The sequence below is a fragment of the Ciconia boyciana genome, chromosome 12 (genome assembly GCF_034638445.1).
Source record: "Ciconia boyciana chromosome 12, ASM3463844v1, whole genome shotgun sequence".
Taxonomy (NCBI): Eukaryota; Metazoa; Chordata; class Aves; order Ciconiiformes; family Ciconiidae; genus Ciconia; species Ciconia boyciana.
Window position 1 is genome coordinate 9,232,187 of NC_132945.1, and position 8,198 is coordinate 9,240,384.

An 8,198-nucleotide genomic window follows, 5' to 3' on the forward strand; every position below is an offset into this window, starting at 1 on the left:
GAGCACAGTGATTTTTCAGCAGATTAACAACTGAGACCAGCAGGACTCCCTTGTGACCAGAAATTAGTCTGTGCAGACAGAATGGGAAAAAATGGAGAATTCAAGGCATATTAAACCGATGCTGATATGAGCACCAACATTTTTAATCCAGAGGAAAATCAAAAAGGAATATGTCCTTAGATGATATATAGAGCATTCACCAAAATATGAATTTAGCATGCAAGCATCCCATCTTCTTAATGGTTACAAAGAAATCCCTCCACTCTGACCAGTAATTTAAATAGCCTAAAATTATTTTTCTAGGCTAATGTTTCAAATGGGAGAGAAAGCCAGATGTACCAAAACCACGTTTAAAAAGAGACACACCCTTCCTAAGAAATAGGGAATGGGTGTTGTTTGTTGCAAAATACCTTTTTAAATAATGTTACTCCTGTTTTCTGTCTTGTTGACTTTTGCAGAAATTAGTCATCAAAGTGATTCTCAGTGGTGACAGTCTCCATGGATTTTGGAAAGTAGTGTCTATCTACCTACTTGTTTCAAGACTGGGACTTCCTGGATGATGAGAGTTTACCAAGATTTCTCTCCCTGCTCAGCTAATAAATAAGAATTTACTTATCAAAATGAAAATAAGCAAAACCTCTGACCCTAAGCACTCCTTCTCTGGAGCTGTCAGTAACTTCCTTTTTTGTGTACATCTTTGCTTCTGTCGACCTTCAATGGAAAAATGCTTTCACACTCTAGGCAGGGGGTTGGAGGAATTACAGATATTTTGCACTTTATTCAGTAGTGCAAGGAATGGTCTCTGTCACAAGAATTACACAATTACTACAGAACACTCAGTGTTGGCTTATCACAAAATGTCAACCATCCTCAGAAACGCTGACTTGGATTGCTGCAGACAACGCCGCACTTTGGGCTGGTATTTATGGCATTTATTGGCTTTCGTTTGCAAACATCCGTTAAGAATTATCCTAGTGGTCCTGGTTCAGCGCTGCAGTGTGGGACCAGACACGCGACGGCATCTGTCACAACACAGCGGAGAGGCTGGCGCTTGGCACTACGCATACCTAAAGACACACCAAAGTCCTACCCGACGGGATTTACTGAGTACCCATGCGCTTCCAAGGTCCAGCTAGCCTAAGGGCCTGCACAAATTTAAACAAGGATTATCTTAGAATGGCAGAAAACAAGCAAAGGCAGATCCTGTCACCAAAGCAGAGCAGCTGGCATGGGCTCAGTGCTGCCAGACCTGAAGCACAACCCCATGCCGTGGGGCCCTATGGCCTCGGAGGCATCCAAGACTTTGAGTAGCCCAAGCCCTGCTGCTGTGACCGAGCACGTGGGGCACTCACCTTCCTCCCAACAGGTCTGAGGTCTGGGCTTGCTCCTCTTCCCACTCTCCAGGGAACTTGCTCCCCAGGCACGGGAGAGCTGTGAGAAGTGGCTTGGCTGGGGAGGAAGGCACACCTGAATCTAGAGACCCACCCAAAGGACACTGGTTTTGTTTCAACCTGTCCTGACACAAAGGTTGAAGCCTGAGCAATGTAACTACCAGGAAGGCGTTTGTCTTTTTTGTTTGAAACAGCTGTTTTTCAAGCTCAACTTGACTCACTGAACAATGTGGCCTGATGGAGCTGCTGACTTTTCACGAAGCAAAAGGTAAAAAACGAGGAGTTTGTTTTAACATGACAATAGCTCTGTGCTTGCTGCAGAGCAGCCTTCAGAGCTGTTACACTAACCATTTGCTGCAAGCGTGTGCAGCATCGTTGCTGCAGCACGAGGGGAACCACCAGCGTTTATTAGATGTTGTCATGTGGCACCGAAAACCCCGCGCACAAGGACACTGTAAAGCCCAGGCTGACCTCCTTTTACTCCTCCCACCCATCTCCTCTGCACGCATTGCTCTTCACACACTGAAGCAGTCACCTGAGGTCCCCAGCAATCCCTTGCAAAAGCAAAGCAGAACAAAGAGCAGAGCCAAGACCAGTTATGAAAATCAGATTCTTTCCTTCACTGTGCAGCAAGCATTAGTGAGAGGTACATTTTCTCCATGCCAGTAACAAGGAAAACTCTTCTGCTCCCCTCATTCAGCAGCACTTGAGTCAACAAGATGCCTGGGTTACCCAGAAGCTTCTATGTGACACATTTCAGTGCAAACCCCACCAAAATTACTGTAACTGATGGCAGCCACCTTACTCTGCTGGCTTACTCAAAATTAAATGGTCTCTGGCAGCACAGGAGTGGACAGATGTCCACATTGCAACATGCACGTGCAGCAGACTCTTAGGACTACATGGGCATAAAAGGACTTCTGGGAGATGGACTGTGCATGGGAAGTGCTCTTGCTGAAGTGGAGCAGCTTGTTTTAGCCAACAACTTAGTTAACACATCCTCCATTTTTTCAGTCAATGTTTAGATGAAGCGTGCTAGCAAGAAACCAAGGGAGTCCTGCAGCAGGACTTCAGCCCAGGATATCTGCAATGGAAGCTCATTTGTACTGTACCTTCAACGGAAGTCAGAGGCAAGGCTGGACGACTCCGAATGCAGGCCGTTGGTGCTGGCAGGAGGTCTTCCCACCAGGCAAGGGAGAGACATGGGGTTTCCCCCCCTTGCTCAGTTGCTTTCTGAGGAATTAACAGGTTAATCTGCTTTCAGCAGGCACCTGAGTGCAGGACCTGCCTGCAAACCCCAGGAAGCATTTCTAAAAAGCTGTAGAATCATTTTTAAGAAGCTGTAGAAAAAGCTGTGTTGCATGTCTCAGAAGAGGTGTCTACAGCTATACACAGGTGAGCCAGACACAAGGATTGTTTAAAAAATAAAAAATCTGGAACCTGTTGATATCAGCACAGACAAAGGGGCCAACAGGCTGTCGTGTGAGGACAGAAACTTCAGAGAAGGCAAGAGAAGGTGGCAAGGCTGTTTCAGCAACAGGGGAGAAGAATGAGGAAGACCAGCAAGAGACCACAAGGCAGCAACCCGATCAGATAACTCACTGATAGAAGGCTGTATTTGCCGAGGCTTGCAGATCCAGCTGGCGCTGTCTCAATGCAGACTAGGCATCAGGTGGCAGAGCTCACATGCCAAGGCCCCTGCCTCCCATGCAGATCGTGGCAGCCGTTCAAGTATCTCAGAAATCTTCTCTGGGCAGATTACAAGGGAAGCAGAGACAAAGCACATGCCAGGCTGGGAGGGAACTGCACTTCAGGACTCCCTTTCCCTTTGCAAGACCTTTTGAGTTGTATGGTATGAGCTGGCAAAATCATTCAGATCCTCAAATATTAAACGCTGTTCTAGGAGTAATACTAGACCCTGAATCTGGATTTGGGTTAAGAGTGCAAGACTGGATGAGATGCTTGGTGAGGACAGAGTCAGATAGTTCAGTGGAAGAATGCTTTTAGAACTCAGTTTATATACTAAATTAAAAGGGGAAATAAATTAATTTATAGGGTCTCAAAATAAAAAAACAGGCAGCAGGGAGCTAGAATTCCTGCGTACTGTCACCCACCCAGAATCCTGCTTGACCCAGTGGAAAGCCCCTTCAGAAATCTGTCCTCGAAAACCCCATGAGACAGAGATGTGAAGGAGAACTGTTCTCAGAAGGACTGCCAGGCCCCACAGCAAGGGGAGAAAACAACCTTTCTTTTGGGACGGAGAAAACAGGACTTTATCTGAAACCTCTCTCCAGACAGCTAGAAAGCTGAAGGCCCCAGAAAAAGAAATAAGCTTGATGCTTTTTGAACCTCTCTGGCTCCAGACCCTAACCCTATTTAGCAAACAGTATGTTCAGTTAATTGCAGAACTGAGCACCTGTACCTATAGGTGCAGAAATGTAAGATATCATAAAGTGCTCAACAGAGATGACAATAGGAGAATTTTGCTTCAAATAACATTTTTTTGCCAAACCTCTGCTCTTAATTTTACCTATTAACTGAAATCCACTGCTCAAATTGTAAATCTGTGATATCTGATGGGCTAATACAAGTTTTACACAGTGATAGCATCAAGAGTTTTTAAATTCACCAAGGCTTATCTAAGTCTCAGGTTGCTTGGTTTCTTCAGAGTCTGGAAGAGTTTTCCAAAACTGAGTTCCCTTCTGATGTAAATATTGTTCGGCAGCATCAGAAAGGCTTTCCAAGGGGAAGCGAGACAGACTAGAGCTCCTGTCTCTTTGAACCCCCGCCAAGTGCATCTTAAATTACAAACTTACAGAGTAGTGTGGTCCTGTTATTGATGAGAGTTTAAAAAGAATGTAAAGTACAATGACACTGATCTTCTGTTTAATTGCCGCACAAATCAGATAATTGGATACAGAGGATTCAAATAAAAGCGGAGTATTTGACGATACAAAATCGAGAGGGGAAAAAACAGCTATGCAAAAATTACTGCATTTTCAGTGATTCCTGTGAAATAGCTGAAAATGATCCAGAGATTTAATTACTGTCTTGGAAAATATTCTTGCTACAAATGAGAAAATGTAAATCTTGCTATGTCTAAACAATCAACAACTATTGAAACAAAGAACAAGGAAGCTTGATACTTAAAGTGAAACATCAGTCTTCATATTCAAAACGTACAGAAGAATGGGACATGATTTATTTTAAGGCAAAATGTTGGCACTAATAAGTAGGTAAAAATCACTGGAAAACATGGCAAAACCAAATAACCCATAGGTTTCAAGGCCGGAATAAATCACTTCTGTCATTCAGTCCAACTGCCCAGAGTCTTGTGTTTATTCTTTTTAAACTAATCTTATTTAAGGAACTGACTTTCCAATTTCATATCATCACATCAGGATTTAAGGATGTTTAGTTAACAGCAGTTTGGAGAGTTTAAAACCTTTTGCAGCCCAGCTACTGCAGTTCTTACTCTGCAGGAAAGCACTTTCTGGACGTGTCACCTGAGTATTTTCATTTTTAGATTAAAGGCCTCCTCCCTGCTTTGAACTTTGCAGACGTCGGGGATTGCCAGCGCCAGTCTTAACCATGGTTTAAGTAAAAAAATTTGAACTTGGTCCCAAGTAAGCTACCTGCACTCTGGAAGAAGCTAAAATTGACATAACACAGCAGGGAGTAATACGATTAAAAGCGTTGCTGATTGCATTTAACCTCAGTGACTTCTTGTTTTGGAGACGTATCTAGGCTTAAAACTGTAAGGCAGCTGCATGGCTGCATGCCAGAAGGAAGTTCACAGCAAAGCTGTTTGCACAGCATCAGCCTATTTTTAGTATACAGTTAGGGAGTCAGTTTCTTCCTCCCCTTGCCCCAAGCCTCCGTAATGCCCTCCGCTGGCAGGCAGGAGCTTGCTTCTTTGCAGAGGAATATGGCATTTTTTTGGCCAGGAGTGTGAAATAGGGTATTGCACGTGTGCCAAGCAACCTGCACGTCTATCCAGGGAATAAAAAGCAGGGCAGCACCAGCCCTAGTTGTTCTCTTCTCAGCTGGAATGTTGTTTTAGGAAAAATAAAAGCAGAGAACTCTGTTTAAACAAAGTAAGAGACCATCTCTGGCAAAAATTCAGGTAAAGGTTTAAGATTCCTGCCACAATAATTCGGTAAGAGATCAGTCACGCCAAACTCTGTATCATCCCAGTGCACGTACGCATGCAATTAAGAAGCATCAAGGAGTTGTGTGCACTAATCCCACACATATGTTCGTATAAAGTACTCCTGTCATTTCGCTTATTCTTACACAACAGAAATGTACATTCAAGGTGTGGGACACATTCACTCAAAAAGTTGGAGTGCTGAAGTACTCCCAAAAATTTGAAATGGAAGAGTGGAGAGTCCCTTATGCTGGGTGGTGTCGGAAAGTTTGTACTAACTATGCAGACGTGGGCCACTCCACAAGAGCATGCCAGTCTCCCCACAGATGTTATTATTACCACAAGTGCTCTTTTAAAAGAAAGGATGAAAAAGGAAACGCATGGCTATGAGCCTTGAGGTCAAGCTCAGCTCTGCCAGTGCAGTGTTTTGCTCCAGAACAGTAGTTCTCTGACTCCCTTGCAGAAGGCCTTAGTGTGAAAATGTAAGAGGGCAGCGTAAGAAATACAAGCCGGGAGGCACTGGAGTTAGCCTTATCCCCGGCACCTCCAACCTGCATTTGCACCAGCCCCATAAGATGCTCACTAGCTTTTCCTTTAAAGTCTCAAATTCTAGAGGTTCCACAACCTGCCCAGGAAAGGTATCCCAGAGCTTAACTCTTCCTGCTCTCAAGGCCAACTGCCCATTCTGATGGCCAAGCTAAATGTCTCCTGCTGCAGTGTATTCTGTTTTTCCTGTCCTACCTGCAGCAGTGAGGGAAAGTATTTCCTTCTTTGCAGCTACCTCTTACTGATTTGAAAACATGTCTCTCCCATCACCTTGAAACAAGCCCATACTTTCATCCTCTCATTGCTTTTCTCTGGCTATCTCCAGCTGCTCCGCATTTTCCATGAAGTGCGGTGCCTACAGCTGGACACCATGTTCCAAGAAAGGCTTTCTACTACCACATGAGGAAGGACCGCGTCATGTATCTTACAGACTACATTCCTGTTCATACATTCCACAACATTTTTTTTTTTCAGGAACAGGATGCTGTTGAATCATGTTCAGCTGGTGACTGGCTATAACCCCAAGAGAACTGTTCTGTACAACTGCTACCCTAGCAGCCTGTCCTGTCCCATCCTGTATTTGTTCAGCTGATCGTTGCTTCTGCTGAAGTGTACAAATACGCATTTGTCAAATCCATTGCTGGATTTACTGAATCACATTCTAACTCTTTTGAATTTATCAAGTTCATTTTGAATTGTAATTGTCTTCTACTTGGTCAGTAGTTAGCTCAAGTCTGGTGCTTCCTACAATTTAATCAGCATATGCCATCTAAATTTTTAATGAAAATACAAAATAGCATCAAATCAGAGCAGAACTGTAGAGAATCCCACTCAATACATCCTTGCAGTCTGACTGTGAATGATTAATTATTACTCTTGAGTAGGGTTTTCCAAACAGGTTTTTATAACCTCACTTTTAAATTGGTGTCAGACCACATTCCCCTACTTTCTTACAGAAAGTCATTAGAGTAACTTAAAATAAAGCTGTGCCCACTGCTTCTCCTCCTGTTACCTTGGTGTAGAAGGAGCAACGTTAATTTGACACAATTTGATCTTTCTTTCTTTCTTTTAGAAGCTCACCAATAGTTACCCTTTTCCATTAATTTTCCAGTTTAAACTATTGACCCCGAGTTCTGAACAGACAGGTAGAAGCAGAGAGACAAGCTGGGCCTCCAGAGTTTACAGCGTCCCCCTTTGTCTCTAATGCTTGAAAGTAATTTACCACATGGGGTATCTGATCTAGGCATGAGGATAACTACTGTTGTTGTGGTTGTGCTGCAATCTCTTACACAGGGCAGAATAAGTAGAGCTTGTCTAAGCGAGGACATGAGAGCCCTTGAAGTATTCACTACTCTGCCCTAACGTCACACAACACAAGGACAATGGAGGTCTTTTGCTCCTGTGTCTATGGGTCCCTCCTTCATTGTTCCGAGATTTCAGTGACCAGCTATTCCAGTGAGAAGTCACATCCACGAAACAGAGAAGGCTCCTCAACAATATCCTGCACTTCCTTCAAAGATCCCAGCTGACTGAATTAAAACACAAAAAACATACAGCAAATAAAGTACACATGCATCCAGTAATTATTTCCATGGCGTCAAAAGCCATGTGGTGAAACTACTCCCAACATCAACTTTTATTATCAAAGTCTTAAATTAACCTATTCAGGAAACCTTTGCAAAGATGGATGTGGAATGACAGTATCAGTAATGACACTTTATCAACAAGACCTGATCATTTGGCAGCTCCTTTCTGAAGATGATGCATGATGATTTTTCCTTGACACATATCTGTGCTGGCTGGGGATATGATTTTTCTCAGGTCACGGTAAATACCTACTGTCCTCATTAAGTTGACTCCTTGTTTAAGCTGATGACATAAGAGCATGTAGTTGTTTTTAGAAAATAAAATCTTCATCAATAGGCCAATAATATCCTTCCTCCTACAGAGTTTTCCCATCACATTTCTTGATACTTTAAAAACACTGAAAGGTATTGCTGTCTCACTCTAGGCAGTTATGCATTTGGACAAATCCAGCATTTTCCAAGTGATCTTTTGTTTTGTAATCTCTTACACTACATTTATACGGTTCTAAAGCGCATCCTGGATGT